We start from the raw sequence: 20,218 nt of genomic DNA, 5'->3' as shown, positions 1-20,218 counted from the left end.
TGGAGCAGTACTGTGTGTGTGTGTGTGTGTGTGTGTGTGTGTGTGTGTGTGTGTGGGATTGAGTTGCTTGCTGAGTGTTTATGTGGGTGTAACCATAAGTGAAATGCTTGGAAAGTGATGTTATGTTTTAAAATTCAAAGATCTAAAATTTGAAGACTTCCAGTCTAACAAATAATAAAAAAAAAAATAGTTGTAAGACACACTTTATTGCTCTACAATACAAATTATACTTTATATTCAGCAGCCCAAATCAACTTTATTTCCCCCAGAAACACACAACATAAGTATAATAATGATCAGATATAAATAATGATCGGATTAAATAAATAAATAAAAAATATTACAATAAAAACCTACTAAAATATGATTTTTACAGGCCATTACCTGCTAAATAAACATAAATAAATAAAAAATTAAATTAAATTAAATTAAATGAAAACAGACCTGAAATATCAGAGTTATAATGGCTTTTTAATGCCAAAATAAATTGACAGCTGAGTGTTACGAGAGACATAAAACTGCAAAACTATGCAAAAAATTATTAAAAACTGGAAAAATTCAGTATTATTTTTTTTTTTACAAATAGTTCAGCCAAGGCAATATACTTTTAAACAATTAATGCACATACATATATATATATATATATTACACACACATGTATATATAGAACAGTTCATTCTGGTTCTCAAATCTGATTGGTTGAGAACTGTGAGATATTCTACTGGTATCGCTACAGGAACGCCCTTTCACAATTTTGTATCACTCCGCGTGTTCTAGCCGGGACCTTTTTTTTCCATGTTTCATGGCGGACGTCCAAATCCCATATCATTTTATAAATATTACTCTTTTTGTGTCACGGAATGCAGTTTTAAGAGGTTTTCAGGCGAGAATGTCCTTACTATAGTTCAAATATGCAGTTTGTTAAAGGGGCTATATGTAACTTTCTGAAATTTAAACTCGTGACTGACACCTGTGGCCAAAAAACGGAACTGCTCTTCCTTTCTGCTCACTCTCGCAGCGCGTGCTCGTACGTACACACTTCACAAGTCATCCGCTGCAAAGAAGTCAACATTATGTTTACAGAGGTAAGAACAGTCAAATACTGTTTGGGAAACTAAGTTTGTTTGCAATATATATGACTAGCGGTGGTGGCAGAGTGATCTGAAACGTTTAACATGAACGTCACATCCGCAGACAGCGCGCGAAAAATCCGACCCGACAGAAAACAGCAAAAATAGGATACAGGCTTATAAGGTGCACCCACTGTGAGCTGACAAGGTGTCAGTATGCTCATCAGGAGATGTTTGAGTCATAAATGGTCAAATAAAAATTACCTGGCAACTTTTTGATGCCTGTTTTTGTTGTTGTTTATTAAATATTACTACTCAATAAATAAAAATTTATATAAACTATATTTTAAATAATGTATTTAATGATAGTATTTAGTATTGAGAAACGTACGTTTATTCGTGGTGATTTTAGTTAACGTTACATTGTTCCGCCTTTAGATGGCGACAAGAGACCGTGTTATGATGAGTGAGCAGTTAATGGTGACTTTGGGACTTTTAAAATGAAAAGTTAAAGGGAAGTGATTTTTAGCTTCAACAACAGCTTGCTACAGCGAATAAATGCACTGAGCGCGCACACACACACACACACACACACACACACACACACACACACACACACACACACACACTTTTTTAAAAATTTATAAAAACATTTTTAATAAAATGATCATTGTTTTTTACATTTAAAATAATAAAATATATATTCACAAATAATATTAATAACAGTCTTTTAAAATAATTCACATCTTTACAGAAAAATATTGCAGTGTGACTGCAGAACGCATGGACTGCCAAATCAAAATCTCATAATTCAGACTCAAACTTGCCCTTAAATCTGTACATTAATAAAGTTTGGTCAAATGAAAGCTGTGGCCACACCACAGCAGCTGTTTAACATCTTAAATCACATGGTGTGTATCTAAGGAATGTCATGTCACTGTCCGTCTGCATTATTCCTGGCACACTGCGGCTCTAAATGTGGACGTGGGCCAGTAGATCTGAATACTGAACATAAACTACATAACTCACATACACCAAACGCATAGAGATGGACTTTCCTTACACCGAGCAAATAATTAAAATACCACCCCTGGTCTGCTAAAATTACACAAAACTTTTAGTCTGACAACATATTATACAGAAAGCAGTTTAGAAATGCAACACACTGCAAATCTCATTCCTTTCATTTCATTTTCCACCATATACAGCTGTCAATTGTAAACATATGGGCTATGTTCCAGTACTTAGAGAGCTGTCCAGCAGTCTGACTACATAGTCATTTTTTTAGTTTGAAGGGTGCTGACTAATTAAAAGTGCTCTACATATTGCTGCCAAAAGCACAAAAATTATGGTTTTATTTATGCCATAAATAATACTTTTTTGATATTTAATGAATTTTAAGTACATTTATAATCAACATTTCTCTTCGTACAACCACCATATATGGATTTTACCACAAAGCATTTTAGCATTTTATCTCTGTGGAAATACTGGTATTGAAACAAATAATAATAAAAATGCAAAAAAAAAAAAAAAAATGCAAATATGCATGATATTTTAGTATGTTTAACATTTATTTATTCTTTCTCTGTGTTTCGCTAAAAAAAAAAATGAATTTCAAAATGTAAATAAAACAAAGATTGCCAAGATTACTAATGTTATTTCAGTCTTACTTTCATTTAAGCTTTTAATTCAAATGCATATGCAATTCTCCCTGAGAATTTGGCCTAACAAAGGCATCTTAAAGCAGCATTATCACATTTCTAACAACTTTTGTGTCAAGCTTTGGAACAAAACTGTGTTTCCCCGTAGACAATTTCAGACAATTTATACTGTGCAAAACAAACAAGAACACACGCAAGACTGTGTTGCAAACAGCTGCTCACGCGACACATAATATTTCCTGTTTAAAGCAACACGGCACTACACGTATGAAAATCTGAGCAACAGAGAGGGAGGAGAGAGGAAGAGATGGAAATGAGAAACACATTTTCAGCCCTCTAGAGGGTCGCGGGCGTGGGACGGACCGAGAGAGAGAGAAACACATTCAATCCAGGGGTTTCACAATCATACATTTACTGAAAAACCACTGAAACAAAAAATACAATTGTTAAAACTGATCATTTTGACTGTAAACTCCTGATACTAATGTGGTGAGTTGCAACAACTTCTGACAACTCTAAAGATACTACACAACTATTACATATCAGAAGAATTGATCATTAGTTAATTATCAGCTTTTTCTATCATATTGACATTCCCAATGTTTTTTTTTTTTTTTTTTTTATCAAATAAGCTACTAGAAACTCTTTGCAACCCAAGCAGTGAGGAAAATACATTGATAATCAACCTAAAGTGGGTTTTACACCCATTAGCCATAGAACTGTAATGACCGTATGGTAAAACCAGCAGACAGACGCTTTGGCCTTTCTCTTTCTCTGACTGACAGACTGTCAAAACACCAGTGACACACACATTTGAGCCCAATCTGTGATCAGAGCAAAAACACAGACATGCCAAAACACAACAGGCCTAACGATAATAGTGATAAACCGATAAATCGGCCAGGCATGGATGGCCACTTAGTGTCAATTCCAAGTGGACAGTGTGCATTTTCATGCCACAAAAGAATAACAAACCTTGCAGCACTAAAGCTAGGGTTTTCAAACCGGGGTCGCAAGGGAGTGCTAGGGTGGAAAAGTAAAAAATTAAAATGCCAATAACATTAAAATTGACTAAATGATTAGAACGAACTATTAATTCATTCATTTGATTTAAATAATATTAGAAATAGTACTAAACAAAAATATAACAGTGAGTAAAAAGGCATTGATGCAATGTAACTGAAAGCAAATGAACTAAATACATGCTGCCTTTTAAATTTTACAATTCCCTAATCATTTTTGGTGGTCTGTGGCATCGAAAATACTGAAAAGCCCTAAACTACACAGCTACTCACAACATAAGACTATTATTTATAACGTATCACATAGCTACATTACAGATGACATAACAAATATGACTTTAAAACACATTAAAACAACCTGCGTTGTCGACATTCTTTCTAAAGCCACAGAAATACATCAAGAGTGATCACATTAAACAAAATACAAAATATTTCCAACTTTAAAACTGACAAATCCAAAGACTTTTATTATTTTCATTTGAGTTGCAGTGGCCCTAGCGACTGTCCTGTCCGGAGCTCGCGGGTGCGCGCACTCTTTCTACACATAATAAACGTCACCGAGTGTCACAATCGTGTCAGAAAAACGGCCAAAGGACCTTTAAATCAGAAGAAATGTCAAAACATAGACGACAAACGCATTGGTCCTGCAGAAACCTAGCGCTAATGCCACTAGCGCCACTAGCGTTAGCGTGCGCGCTATCGTTGAGGCCGCGCTTCTAAAACCCTGAGGAGAATAACCCAGAGAGAAAAGAAATTAGAAAGCGAAACTTACGCTTATTTGGGTCTAGATTTGCAGCTGGAGTGGACAGCGACTCGGGGACAGACGGAGAGCTTGAGGATTTTCTCCGTTAGAGGGATTTTGTCCACTGTTTCTTTCTGCAACCGTTTGTTTCTGTCGGTGCGCGTCTCACAGACTGGGGCGCGGCGCTCTGGACTCGCTGAGGTGAAGAGGCCTCTGATTGGTCCGCGTCACACACCTCCCGCCCACATCGCAAAGCAGAGGCTTTGATGTGAGCCGCCCACATCAGTGATGGGCGGGGCCTGCTATACTTTCGTTTAAAAACAGCGAGCTCAGCGTGTAATCTGTTGTTTTGTGGGACTGTTGGGTGGGGTGTGTGTGTTTTCAGTAAATTAGTATTTGTAAAAGCTTATACTTTTTAGTTTGAATAGGTTGAACCTGTATATTCTGATATTCTGCAAATTATACAAATGCAGTTATGTAATAAATAATTGAAAGAAATGTGCACGTTTCAGTGGATACTGTGAAAAAAAAATATATACATACACAGACACACACACACACACACACACACATAATATATGTTTGTTGTTTTGTTTTTTTGAACAGTAAGATTTTTAATGTTTTTTAAACAAGTCTCTGCTGTTCACCAAGCCTGCATTTATTTGATATAAAATACAGCAAAAACAGCAAAATGTTTTTTGAATATATTTAAAATGAAATTTCTGGCATCATTACTCCAGTCATAACGTCCTTCAGAAATCATTCTTATATTCTGATTCGCTGCTCTAAAAGAATATATATATATATATATATATATATATATATATATATATATATATTTATTTATTTTTTTTTTTGAGTAGATTTTTTTAGGTTTCTTAGATGAATAGAAAGTTTGGAAGAAGAGCATTTAGAAAAATCTGAACTCTTTTACTTCTACATTATAAATGTATTTATCATCACTTTTGATCAATTTAAGCATCCTTGCTAAATAAAAGTTCTAATTTCTATAATTTCTTTCCCCATAAAAATATTAAATAAAAATAAATAAATAAATAAAATAATGACTCCAAGTTTTGAATGGTATAGTGTGTACTCAACTGTTTTAACCCTTCTGCGACCTTATGGACATTTTTGTCCATTTCAGTTTTGTTTTTTTTTTTGTTATAAGTGTACCTCTGTTAATGCCAACTGCATCATTTTTTGGCTCAGGTTTTTATTTTTTATTTTAATTTTCTCCCTCATTTCCCTCAAAAAATCAGTTTTACCCTCTGTACAAAAAATACTTACACTCCTTAAGTACAAAAATGTCCACATTGAAACCCATTAAAACTGCAATTTTTTAACCCAGGGGCATTTGTCTATAAAATGATGCAATATTTGCAATATTCAGCAATGCTTCAAATTGTACATTTTTACCATTTTTTACTAGATTGTGCCATTTTCTCAAATTTGGCATATGATTTTTTTTTTTAAATCTAACAACAAATATAAATGCCTCAAAATGAATGTTGTTGTTCTTCACTGACACACCCAAGAATAATAAGCAAAGAAAAACAATTCTGCCTAGCATTTAGGATATGGAAATTAACTACTATTTTTAATTTTTTTCATAAAAAAACACCTGTGGCATTATGTAAACAAACCAGCATTTAAAGGGTTACAATTCTGAAAATTAATGAATGTTTCGTATCTATGGATAGAGTAGATGCTGATAAAAAAAAAATCAACATCAGTGAAAGTGGAAAAAAATATATATGACAGTTTTTTTTTTTTTTTGGACATGGACATTTTTGTCCATTTTGCACCTATGTGTAACTTAACTTACTTTTTTGATGCACAAGGGTTAAATATTGATAATAATTATATATAAAAAAAACAATTTGAACCTCAAATCAGAATCATTTATTAAAATGAAATTATTACAATGATTTCTGAAGGATCATGTGACACTGAAGACTGGAGTAAAGATGCTGAAAATACAGCTTTGATCACAGAAATAAATTACATTTTTAAATATATTAAAACAGAAAGTAGTTATTTTAAATTGTAAAAATATTTCACATTACTACTATTTTTGCTGTACTTTGGATCAAATAAATGCAGGCTTGGTGAGCAGAAGAGACTACTTTAAAAAACATAAAAAATCTTACTGTTAAAAAAATAAATATACATCCACTGCAGCTTTCAAATTTCCTTTAATTATTTATTATTATTTTAATTATTACATAACTTCTTTCAAAAACATAAACATTTTCACTGGTAGTGTATGTGTTTAATCAAGCTTTTTTATATACATTGTCTATGAAATCAGTTTTCCAGATATACATTTCAGAAAATTCAGGATTGTTAATGTTTCATGGTCATTCAGGTTTGTCAGTTCTCAAGTTGACCACATGAGGTCGCCACTTCACACTACTGTATTTATCAGTAAGCTATTAAATTCCTTTAGTGGTCATTAGTCACTTGTGGTCTTGTGCATTTTACATTTCAGACTGCTTTGAATTATGCCACTTATATATTTTGTTTCCTAGTCCTGATTTGGCTCTTGTGCCTCGGGATGTTATGTTATGAAATTATAAAAAAATGTTGCATATGGACCCAAATGATATAGCAATTTCAGCATATGAAAAGATTGATTTATTCCCATTTTAGCACAGATTTGTGATTTGTGGTTGAATTCCAGCCGTCAAAAGATCTGAATGCCTTGACATTGAATTCATTGTGCAACCTTGAGATCTGGATTATTCAGTAGACACGAGACACACATGCAGCAGGCTATAAAAGCATATCTGCCTGTAAAGGAGCAACCTGAATGCACATACTTTTTCTCTAGTTATATTTGAATAATGTCTTTTTAAATGTCTTTATTCTCGCTGTGGCCAAATCCTGGAATGAGATCTCATCATCACAGATTTGCATCATTGATTATTGTAATGAAAATAACAAAGACAAGATCGATTTTAAAAGAAAGAAAAGAGGCGAAACCAGTTCAGGCACTTTCTCCATTTACTTCATGCGTCATTGAAGCTGCCTGAAATATTCACTCAGTCATTTCCTGGTCGATTCTGGTGTTCTTTCCTGATTCCTGGAGGTTGGACGCTTTAGCTGCCTGCTTAAAGAGTTCATTAAAACAAAAATTTATAAAAAGGAATAAATATTTCCAGATCTGGATTTAGGTGAGTATCATATTGATGTGTGATATGTGAGGTTTTGCATTTCTAGATTGCATTCAGATTAGGATTTGCATAGTTCTGATTTAAAAAAAAAACAAAAAAAAAAACAGTTCTATTGCAGAATGTGAGTTCTGAGAAACTGAAAACAAGTTTTAATTTGAGAATGTCTTAATATGCATTGATTTGAAAACGTTTCATCTTGTATTGATGCAAATACTACATATATTTTAGGACTTCACGTAATCAGTAATTGCTATTTTGTGTTCTTTTGATCAGTGTTGGGGAAAGTTACTTTTAAAAGTAATGCATTACAATATTGAGTTACTCCCTAAAAAAGTAACAAATTACATTACTTAATTACTTTTCATGAAATTCTATTTTTTTAATCTGGGCAGGGCTTGCTTGTTTGTTTTTAATATAAAAAGTTCTATTTTTGGCAAATGTAAAAGCCTTTTCACAGCAAAAGAGAAAAGTAAACTGACGTCTGTACATTAGACCACAGAAGAAAAAATGTCAACTCTTCAGCAATAAAAAAAGAAAACAAATGTTAGATTGTTTTGAGTAATTTTTGCTAATTAGTATGAATTGGATCATCGAAGGTTGGCAGCAAAGACATTGGTTAATAAAATGGGATTAAATACAAAAAGGGATATTTGTATTATTTTACATTTAATTATTGCTGGTTTGTGATGAATTTCACTGTTTTTATTCATTTTGAGGAATACTGTATTCATTAATTAACTCTATCTGACCTATAAATAGTGAAGCATGTTAAATATTTCTTCTTCACCGAATGCCATTTCTTAGTTTTTCAACATCTGGTATATTTTCCAGATGAATGACACTCTCAGATTTCCAAACTTTTGTCCTGAACTGCATTTCTTTAGTCTGTTATACTCATTTTTGTTTAGTTTGTTCCATCAGAATTGCATGGTTTCTCATTAATAGTGATGTACATCTATATTTTTTGTTTTCTGCAGATCTTCATGTCAGTAGGATGACAAGAAAACTAAAAGAAAAGCAGAGAAAGAAAACCCCACTAAGAGACAAAGCCAAACCTGCACACGAGGAAAAAACAATGAAGAGAGGAAAAGAAAATACCTGTGGATTTAGAGAACATCCAAAAGTGCACCAGATGAACAGCCTTGACAAATACCGACCAGATTGTAAGAGCATTTTAAATGAGTTTCAGATTTGAAGACATCTCATGATGTGGATGTTTACTGGAATTAGGTTTTCAGCAAACACTGCAACATTTATTCATAAAAGAGTAAAATTAACGATACATTTTAGCCAAAAATTTGAATTTGGTCATCCAAGAAGTAGGTTTGAGTTTGTTTCTTCATCATATTCAGAAAAATGCAGCATTCCATTACTTTATCAGCAAATGATCCTCTGCAGTGAATGGGTGCCGTCAGAAAGAGCGTAAAATTAATGATACAGTTTAGCCAAAAATTTGAATTTGGTCATCCAAGAAGTAGGTTTGAGTTTGTTTCTTCATCATATTCAGAAAAATGCAGCATTCCATTACTTTATCAGCAAATGATCTTCTGCAGTGAATGGGTGCCGTCAGAAAGAGCGTAAAATTAATGATACAGTTTAGCCAAAAATTTGAATTTGGTCATCCAAGAAGTAGGTTTGAGTTTGTTTCTTCATCATATTCAGAAAAATGCAGCATTCCATTACTTTATCAGCAAATGATCCTCTGCAGTGAATGGGTGCCGTCAGAAAGAGCGTAAAATTAACGATACATTTTAGCCAAAAATTTGAATTTGGTCATCCAAGAAGTAGGTTTGAGTTTGTTTCTTCATCATATTCAGAAAAATGCAGCATTCCATTACTTTATCAGCAAATGATCCTCTGCAGTGAATGGGTGCCGTCAGAAAGAGCGTAAAATTAATGATACAGTTTAGCCAAAAATTTGAATTTGGTCATCCAAGAAGTAGGTTTGAATTTGTTTCTTCATCATATTCAGAAAAATGCAGCATTCCATTACTTTATCAGCAAATGATCCTCTGCAGTGAATGGGTGCCGTCAGAAAGAGCGTAAAATTAATGATACAGTTTAGCCAAAAATTTGAATTTGGTCATCCAAGAAGTAGGTTTGAGTTTGTTTCTTCATCATATTCAGAAAAATGCAGCATTCCATTACTTTATCAGCAAATGATCCTCTGCAGTGAATGGGTGCCGTCAGAAAGAGCGTAAAATTAATGATACAGTTTAGCCAAAAATTTGAATTTGGTCATCCAAGAAGTAGGTTTGAGTTTGTTTCTTCATCATATTCAGAAAAATGCAGCATTCCATTACTTTATCAGCAAATGATCCTCTGCAGTGAATGGGTGCCGTCAGAAAGAGAGTCCAAAAAAGCTAATAAAAACATCTCAATAATCCACAAATATTCCACACCGCTCAGTCCGTCAGTTAATGCCTTGAAAACAAAAACTGCATGTTTGTAAGAAACAAATCCATCATTAAGAAATTTTTAACTAAAATCCAAGTCCATAATCCATAATAATGCTTCTTCTAGTGAAAAAGTCATCTTGTTTGAATCAGAAGAAAAAAACACTTTTAAACAAATGGGTGGATTTTGATGTGAGAAACAACAAGAGATGGACTTTTTCACTGGAGGAAGAGTTATTATGGATTGCGGACTCATATTTCAGCTGAAAGCATATAGGTTTGAAGTTAAAACGCCTTAATGATGGATTTGTTTCTTAAAAGCATGCAGCTTTTAGCTTCTCAAGATGTTAACTGATGGACTGGAGTGGTGTGGATTACTTGTGGATTATTGTGACGTTTTGATCAGCTGTTTGGACTCTCAATCTGGCGGCACCCATTCACTGCAGAGGATCCATTGGTGAGCAGGTGATCTACTGCTACATTTCTCCAACTCTGACACTCTTCAAAATAAAGGTGCTTTAAAAGGTTCTTCACAGCGATGCCAAAGAAGAACCATTTTTAGTTCCACAAAGAACCATTCAGTCAAAGATTCTTTAAAGAACCATCTCTTTCTTACTTTTGTGAAACAGAAAGGTTCTTCAGATATTAAAGGTTCTTTATGGAACCATTTAGACAAAGAGTGTATGATGAAACAAACTCATCTACATCTTCAACAACTTGAGGGTGAGCACATCTATAGCAAATGTTCTGTTTCTTTAATACATGAAGAATTGAATGAAACGCCAGTTTATATTTTGGGTGGAATATGATCAGGAAGCTTGATGTGATTCACTCAAACAGTAGCCTGAATATTTGTTTGTTTTTCAGTCTCTCCTCATCCAGACTGACCTGCAGAGCGTCATTTTATGTGAGAGAAATTCAAAGATGAGGTGAGAGATTGACCACTCACGTTCAGAGGATCCATCTGTGTGTTTTGATTTCTAACGTGTTTTTCTCTTCAGAAAGGAGCCATTTTCTCACCTATGGATGTTCTTCACATCTCTTTCAGTCAGTGATTCAGAAGGAGACTGGAATACAAAACAAACACCAATATTTTTGAGTTTGTAACTTGATGACTATAACTGTACTGTGTACATATTTAGATGTAATATTGTGTCATATGATCAGACGATGTTAGTGCAGAAACACTGAAATCATATTTAATTTTCTTATTTAATATAGTATGAGCAGCACTGAGAACAATGACCGTAAAGAAATGGTTGTTCCAGAAATGCCAGGTCCCTCAGTTTCATGTGATATACTGTAGTGAATGGAGACTTTCTAAAGCTTTGTGATTTGCTTTGTGGACAAATCTAGATGTTTACTGTAGTCCTGTGACGTTTTAGCTCTTTATGACATGCAGAACATGATTATTTTCCTTGAAATGTGTCATTACAATACTCATACTTTCCGTTTAGGTGTTTTTATGTGAAGCATCTAGTAACTGGTGTCAAGTTTCTTGTGGAGCTGCACTATGATCTCAGTTTTTTGAATGACATGAACTAAATGATCTGGGGATCAAATTTCTGTATTATTTAGATTTTGTTCACTTTGTTGAAAGGTTATGAAAATGTCCAAGTGTACATTACACTGCCTTTATTCCTGAAGTGGTGTTTGTTTTCGGTCATTATGGTGACCACCCCAAGCTGTCTTAAGTTGCTTTGCAATGCATAATAAATATTTCAATTTAACCAACAAATATGATCGTGTATAGCTTGATTTGTTAGTAATCAAGTAATCAATAATAAATACAAATTTGTTCTCAGTTTACTGGTGATAAGTGCATGATCATATCATACATCGTATAAATGTATTTTTTTTTTATTTTTTTTTGCTTTTATTTGGGTCTTCTTAGGTTAGACAGAAAATACAAATAATATACTATAATATACTATAAATAACATATACACATATCTACATTTAGCAGGCAACCATACATTAATTCAAATAAAGACAGAAAGAAAGAAAACACTAGGCAAATTGTGTTTATACATTCAAATAAAAAAAGCAATAAAGAGAAAAAAGAAAAGGTATAAATGATTTTTAAACCTAAACAAATATTATTGAAATACATTTTACAAACAAATATTATTTCCGTATTTCTACTACAAGATTGCACATTTAATTAAAGGTTATTTTCTTTGTAATTAAGTGTGCAATTCACTAGCAATTTCTGAGTGAAAATGATGCAAGTATTTATTGATTTAATAAATTAATTCATTAATTTAATTAATTAATAAAATGTACAAAACTAGTGAAAAGGTTTTGGAGAGTAAGATTTTAAATGTTTTTAAAGAAGACATTTCTGCTCACCAAGTCCATTTATTTGATCTAAAATACAGCAAAAGCAGTAAAATTGTTAAATATTTTTACTATTTAAAATAACTGCTTTCTATTTGAATATATTTTAAAATAAAATATATTCCAGTGATCGAAGCTAAATTTTCAGCAACTCCTGTCTTCAGTGTCACTTGATCCTTCAGAAATCATTCTAATATGCTGATTTGCTGCTCAAGAAACATTTTTTTTTATTATGAATAATATCAGTATTTCAGGATTTTTTAATGAATAAAAGGATCCAAAGATCATGATTTACCTGAAATGAAAAGCTCTTGTAACATTATACACTGCATTCAAAAGCTTGAAGTCAGTATAATTTAAGTTTTTTTTTGGAAAGACATTATAGAAATCAATACTTTTATTTATCAAGGATGCTTTACATTGATCAAAAGTGATAAGAAAGACATTTATACTGCTACAAATGATTACAGTTTCAGATAAATGCTGTTCTTCTAAACTTAAAGAAACCTGAAATATTCCACTCAGCTATTTTTCAACATAATAACAATAATAAAATGGTTTTAAAGAGCAAATCAGAATATTAGAATGATTTCTGAAGGATCATGTGACTTGAGTAATGATGCTAAAAATTCAGCTTTGAAATCACAGGAATAAATTACATTTTAAAATATATTCAAATAGAAAATAGTTATATATATATATATACACAAATACACATTATATGATTATCTGCATTATAACACATTTAGTTTTTCTTTGGATAAAATGCACTAATAAATCACCAGGAACATGAATTAAGAAAATAAAAACTTGAGACAAATTTCATTTTTTATATATGTTAGTTCACACACAAATGGAATTAAATATTTGACCTTTAATTAATAATGTAATCCCACATCCTCATTTACATCAGAACTCAATATTGAACACGTGACTTAGCACACACAATAGAGATTCAATTTAGTACTGGTTTTACAACTCTTACCCTCAACACATGTTCACTTCCCTGATGTTTGCATTTTAACCATCAGATTACGTCATTTGTATTAATCAAAAGTAACAATGTCAGAAACCATGTTTGATGTTGGTTTATGACTTGTTGGTATGTGTGTTTAAGAAGATGTTCCTGCTGTTTTGTGATGTTTTAGACACTGAATCAACATCTAAAACACTAACAAAAACAATTCAATGCCACACACTGACTGACAGTCACAGATGAGAATGTAAATCATATACAAATTGAATTTATTAAAGTCATATAAAATGCACTTTTATTTTACTACAGGTGACAAAGAAGCCCCAACGTATTTTATTCATGTTTCCAGATCAGATTTTTGACTCAGTTTCACTTAGTATTTTTCACAAAATTGGTAAATCCAATTCTGAACAGTTCACCTGTTTATCGTCACTGTGATTTCCTGAACCGCACCCTTCCTGAACCCACATGATCCAGATAAACCGCATTTACGTCATGATCTGTCAATCTTTTAGCAGTCACCTTTGTATTCCACCAATTTTACACTGTCAGAGAATGATTAACTGTGAAACATTCACATTCTACTTCAAGTTCAAATGAACTGAACAAACAAAACACCAGCGGGCCTATTTCTCAATGGTTCACGTGTCAGACCTGATGTGAACATGTGACCCAACTGAAAAAAATTAGCTAATTGCAAAATAACAAATAATTATGGTAACACTTTAGAATAGGTAACACATATTCACTATTAACTACAACTTTTCCCTCAATAAATTCCTAATTTGCTGCTTATTAATAGTAAGGTAGTTGTTAGGTTTAGGTATTGGGTAGCATAAGGTCATGTAGAATAAGGCTTTAATATGGGCTGAATTAGTACTAATAAATAACCAATATTCTAGTAATATGAAGGCTAGTAAGTCGTAGTTAATAATGAATAAGTGTTACCTATTCTAAAGTGTTACCATAATTATGCATGGGTAAAAATAAAAATTGAATTAAAAAGTATAATATGCAAAATATGAATATTCAAAATTAACATGCATAGAGACCTAATGTTTTCAAAATTATGAAATTGATATATTTCCTTAATGTTTGCATAACTGCTAATATATATATAAAAATATACACTTCAGCTCAAAAGTTGGGGATCAGTAAGATTTTTTATGTGTTTTTAAAAAAAGCCTCTAATAAGCCTCATCAAAATTCCATTTATTTGATGAAATTTGATGAATGTTAAGAAATATGATTTCAATTCAATATAACAGTTTTTGATTTTAATATACTTTAAAATAGAAAATATTTCTGTGATGCATTACTCCAGTATTCACAGTCACATGATCCTTCAGAAATCATTCTAATATACTGATTTATAACTTTTATTATCAATGTTGGAAACAGTTGTGCTGTTTCTTTCTAACTTTTTATTCATCAAAGAATGCTGAAAAATGCATCCAATGTTGCAAAAAAAAAAAAAAATAAATAAATAAATAAAGCAGCTCAACTGTTTCCAACATTGATAATAAAAGTTATAAATCAGCATATTAGAATGATTTCTGAAGGATCATATGACAGTGAATACTGGAGTGATTCAGCTTTGCATCACAGAAATAAATTACATTTTAAAGTATATTCAAATAGAAAACCACTATTTTAAATTGCATTAACATTTCATAATATTACAGTTTTTTCTGTATTTTAAATCAAATAAACACAGCCTTGATGAGCAATAAAATCTTACTGTATCTTAGTGTATCTTTCTATCTATATAAATGTATACATCAATATACAAATAAATAACGTTTGTAGAACGTTAACAGAACGTATACAAATTATTGTATCATTTCTGTTATTGTTCATGTCGTCTGTTTCCCTGTTCACCTAATAACATGGTAGTAATTTGGCCTAAAATCCTTAAAATAAAGAATGCATGGCGTCGTGTTTTTAATGTATATGAAAGATTTCGTATTGATTTTTCAAAAATGCATTTTACCTCTATTTTGAATTGTGCACTATGGCGTCATGTTTTAGAGTTGACATAAGTGTGCGTGAAATGAATCATAATTACATTATCTTTTTTTAACTACAGTTTAATGACTTTTAAAGACATTTCGTCACAGCTGCAGTTAAAAATTAGTCTTTTTCACTGTCACTAAAGTACTTCAACTTCGTTTTGTCCCTTTAACGCTTGCGTCAGTGGGCGGAGTCTGAGTCTGAAGGACAGCTCAGGTCTCGCTCTACCTGTTCCATTATCGGTGTGTTTCTTTTCTCGGAGCTCTTGTTCTGTTCCGTCATTCATCAGAGTGATATTATAGGACTTTCTATCACACACAGCTGATGTGGATGTTTCTGCTCCTCGTCCATTCGTTTTTACATCATCCGAAGGTGAATACAATATTTTTAGGCTATCTTGATATGTTGTGTGAGCTGTGTTTAAATGCCACGTTTGTCCGCTTAAATAGAAATAAGCTTAAATTATTTGAATTTGTGCATAAATGTTGAGGTTCAAATGAACATAAAATCAAATGATAATCATTGCATTTGATTTCTAAAGGAGATTGTGGAAGGAAGGTGATATGTGACAGATCACACCTGGAATATCAGACCCTATCAAAGAGATAAAAGCATTAAATGAGAGATGAACAGCAGAGAGAAAGAGTCATGGGAAGAAGGCAAAATGAAGCATATTCGAAGAGAGAGCATGCCGCAAAAACCAAACAGTGAGTAGTTTGTCTGCAATTTTGCAATTTAGGTCTAAATAAGTTTGCGTTATTATTACAAATAAGAAAAGCCAGGGCTTTTATTATAGTAAATATTTCTCTAGGCATTCATTTTTTTTAAACACCTAAACCTAAAAGCTTTTAAGAGTTAGTATAAGACTGACTGCAATAAGGTGGGGTTTGTGGAGGCGGTTGGAGGCATAAGATAAACAGCTGATAGTTTCTGTCTAGTGTGAGCTCCTCCTTACATTTTTTTACCTGTTCATTTAACATGTTGAGGAATGAGGTGTGAGGTAAGCTGTCACAGGTAACAGGGTTTTATTTCAGGCTATTTTATTGTAGGCTTTAAACACAAGGGAACACACAGATGCATATCATTGTTTTGATGTAAAATAATATGTTTAGCATTTAAAATGTGTGACAGCTTGCTCCAGTTACAATATGACAGCATTTAAATGCAACATTTACATTGAACACAATCGACTTTCATTATATTTCGAACCTAGTCATAATATATACCAGTCTTATGTAGCACAGATATATTTGTAGCAATAGCCAACAATAAATAGTATGGGTCAAAATTATCGATTTTTCTTTTATGCCAAAAATCATTAGGATATTAAATAAAGATCATGTTCCATTAAGACATTTTGTACATTTCCTACTGTAAATATATCAAAACTTAATTTTTGATAAGTAATATGCATTGCTAAGAACTTCATTTGGACAACTTTAAAGGTGATTTTCTCAGTATTTAGATTTTTTTGCACCCTCAGATTTCAGATTTTCAAATAGTTGTATCTCAAACCCAAATATTGTCCATCAATGGAAAGCTTAGTTATTCAGCTTTCAGATGATGTATAAATCTCAATTTAAAAAAAAATGACCCTTATGACTGGTTTTGTGGTCCAGGGTCAGATATTTCAGTGTGGTTTGAGTTCAAGTGACTGAAACTAAACTGAAAACTACAGCTAAAGCATTTGTCATCTCAAGACAAATGAATTTACCGTAAAATGTTACCGAAATGCACACCATGTGACAACTAGCCCCGGTCTGTAAACACCACATTCTTTATAAAGTCCTGATTTAAACTTGCAATTTGTCTTTTATTTTTATTCTAGTGGGTCTGGATGCAGACGGACCTGAAGAGTTTTCTTTGGGTGAATCAGAGACAGTCACAGATAAGGTGAGAGATTGACAGTCTACAGAGAAATAGAAACAACTGAAGTGTGAAACTGAAATAAGAATGAAATGTTTTTTCACATTTCTAGCAACTGCATAAAGTTGTAAAAAAAAAAAATCTACTTCTAGTGTATTATAATTGCTTTCTTTTTTTCTCTTTAGGTCACAGGTTGTTTTGAGCTCTTCAGCTCCTTCATCTCTATCTGTCATCCAGCAGTCAGTAATGTTACAGAATGTCCTCCTCTGCTGGGAGCACTCGTGTAGCACAAGAGGACAAAGCGTAAAGCGAAAAGTTCACCCAAAGATAAAAATTGTCGTCATTTACTCAACCTTATGTTGTTCCTGTATGAGTATTTTTCTTCTCCTGAACACAAAAGATGATATTGATTTTGGTGAAAATTGGACCAGCAACTCTGGCTGTTTCACAATATCTTCTTTTGTGTTTAATACAAGTTTGGAACAACTTAAAGGTGAGTAAAAAGGCTATGACAGTTGTTTTTTTTCCTTTTTGGGAGAACTATCCCTTTAACGTTCATTAGGTCTTGTGTGTTTGTTGTAGGTGAATGATAGCGTATTTTACACTGCGTGTAGGTTGTCAGTTTACTCAAAATGCGGTGAAAATGTGTTAAACTCGCTGGATTATCTGCACTGCTTTAAAACATCTCTGTCCTTTTGCTTTTCTTGTCATGGTTTTTGATAAGAAAGTGTGGCTCAGAAAACATTTTACCAGCATTTCACACTTTGTTTGCTGTGTTCTCCTTATTAGGGGCCAAGCATCAAAGGTGCGAAGGCACCCATTGTATGCATTTTATCTGTTTATTCTTCTTCAGTTTGCTCTTGAGTCTATGGCAGCCCATAGAATCGCTTGCGGGAAAGTTTTGAAATTTTGCACACTGATAGAGGACAGTCTCAACATTAACCACAGCAAATTTGGAGTCTCTAACTCAAACTCTCTAGCGCCAACACTTGTCCAAAATTTTTGTCCAGAACTTTTATGCTAGTAACTTTTGAACCGAAAGTAATTGAGTTGAATGAACACAAAATTCCTAAGGTTTAGGTTTTTTTTTCCATTTTTAATTTTTCAAACTCATCCTAGACAGTTTGTCTGATTTTCATCAAAATTGGCTCAGATCATCTTCGGACCATGCTAGCAAAAAGTTATGGGATTTAAGTTGATTAGTCAAACCGTTCTTGAATAACATGCAAATGAATTCTGCAAAAAGCACGCAAAATTGGATGCGAGGCCATATCTCCGCAACGGTTTGGTGTATTGAGACCAAACTTGGTGTGTGTTATAACAAGCATGACCTGAGGCGACCTACAGTGTTTCAACACAGTGCAGCCTAGAGGTTAGGAGATATGAAAAATGGCTATTTTTGCTTATAACTTCTCAATGGTTTGGCCAAAATTCTCAAAACTGGTCTCATCAGATTCAATTCAATTTTATTTTACTAACGCATTGGCGTATCATTACAAAACTCGGTATGTGTTTTTGGCATGCCCTGAGAGTACTCAAAAAGTTTGGTGGCAGTGGCACCTTGTGGTCAAAAGTTATAAGAACATTTTGAAAAATGCTAATAACTTCTGATGAAAATGGCTGATTGTAATGAAAGTGATCTCGAATCCCTGGGTCATGCTGAGAACACTGATACCAATTATGCCAATATTGGCTGAACTTCCTGTCTGCCATTTTGATTACTGTAGAAAACCTACTTTTTCAAACTCCTCCTAGACCGTTGGTCCGATTTTCACCAAATTTGACTCAGAACATCTTCAGACCATGCTGACAAAAAATTATGGATTTCGTGTCGATATACTAAACCGTTTTCATTAAACGCATCATTTTATATGTGCCATTGCCACCTCACACTGATTACACCACATCAATTTGGTAACAGCGTCACCTAGTGGTCAAAAGTAATAAACAATTCCATTAAATTAACCATTAATTATGAAATTTTCAAAAATGCTAATAACTGTAGATTGCATTAGCCTATTGTACTGGTCTCAAAATATTCCTTGGGTCATGCCGACTACAGAGATACCAATTATACCACAGTTGGCCAAACTTCCTGTCCGTTATATAGATTTATATTGAAAACCTACTTTTTAGAACTCTTCCTAGACCGTTTGTCTGATTTTCACCAAAATCGAGTCGGATCATCTACAGACTGTGCTGATAAAAGTTATGGATTTAATGTTGATAAATGAATTAGGTAGATAAAATTTAGGCTTGATGCCAAAGCTTAAATAAAAACAAAGACATAATGACAGCAAACTTTGTCTTTGTCACCTCACACTAAACAAACCACATCGATTTGATAACAGCGCCCGCTGTTGGTCAAATGTGATAAGCCGTTAATTCATATTACTAGCAGTTTTACATTACTGTTCAGTCATTTTGACTAAAATCTTTTTAAAATGGCTTCCTTTACTCATTGTTGAGTAATTGCTGTTTGCAGCTATATTTGTACTTGTTTCAGAATGAAACTACAGACATTTTTCAGTGTTCACTGTAATATTGCTGTGACTGTACGTTGCTTTCTTCCTTTTGTTTATGTTTTACATTTGTATATTACTTGTATACAGTTTTTGTAAAATAAAAAAACCTCTATGAGGTGCATTACATCTAATGGTTGATGTTTATCTTTACATGTGTTTGTGTGGATTTGTTTAATTACATTTGAACAATGAAATTGACATTTTTAAGTACATTTGAACAAACAAAAAACATTAATTTTCCCCCTAAATATGATGGGTTTTGAAATAAGGTGTGTGCATGCTGATAAAATAGTCAATGAGAGAGGTGAAGAACACAAACATTTTGCAATAATGACTTGACCACAGTTCAACTTAAAAACTTTACAAATCGTTTAATGTATAATAAATGTCTGATGTTTAGTAAAACTGAATTATTCAATTAAATT

The 20,218-nt window shown here is 32.8% G+C and overlaps 1 protein-coding gene and 1 long non-coding RNA gene across 8 annotated transcripts in view; one reads left to right on the top strand and one right to left on the bottom strand.

The window, feature by feature from the left end:
• Positions 1–4,664, bottom strand: part of add1 (adducin 1 (alpha)) — a 97,703-nt gene extending 93,039 nt beyond the window's left edge. For all 7 annotated transcript variants that reach the window (XM_073824534.1, XM_073824528.1, XM_073824533.1 and 4 more), the window contains exon 1: positions 4,529–4,664. The gene's annotated coding sequence lies outside the window, so the exon portion shown is untranslated. The remainder of the gene's footprint in view (positions 1–4,528) is intronic.
• A 2,645-nt stretch (positions 4,665–7,309) lies between these two features.
• LOC141293129 (uncharacterized) lies at positions 7,310–11,811 on the top strand. Its single transcript, XR_012340646.1, has 4 exons — positions 7,310–7,677; positions 8,655–8,840; positions 10,941–11,002; positions 11,075–11,811. It is a non-coding gene; the product is annotated as an uncharacterized lncRNA (long non-coding RNA).
• Positions 11,812–20,218: the final 8,407 nt, after the last annotated feature.

This window comes from Garra rufa, chromosome 19, assembly GCF_049309525.1.
Source record: "Garra rufa chromosome 19, GarRuf1.0, whole genome shotgun sequence".
In the NCBI taxonomy this organism is placed as follows: Eukaryota; Metazoa; Chordata; class Actinopteri; order Cypriniformes; family Cyprinidae; genus Garra; species Garra rufa.
The sequence above is the reverse complement of the archived record's forward strand: the minus strand, read 5'-3'. Positions and strand labels throughout refer to the sequence as shown.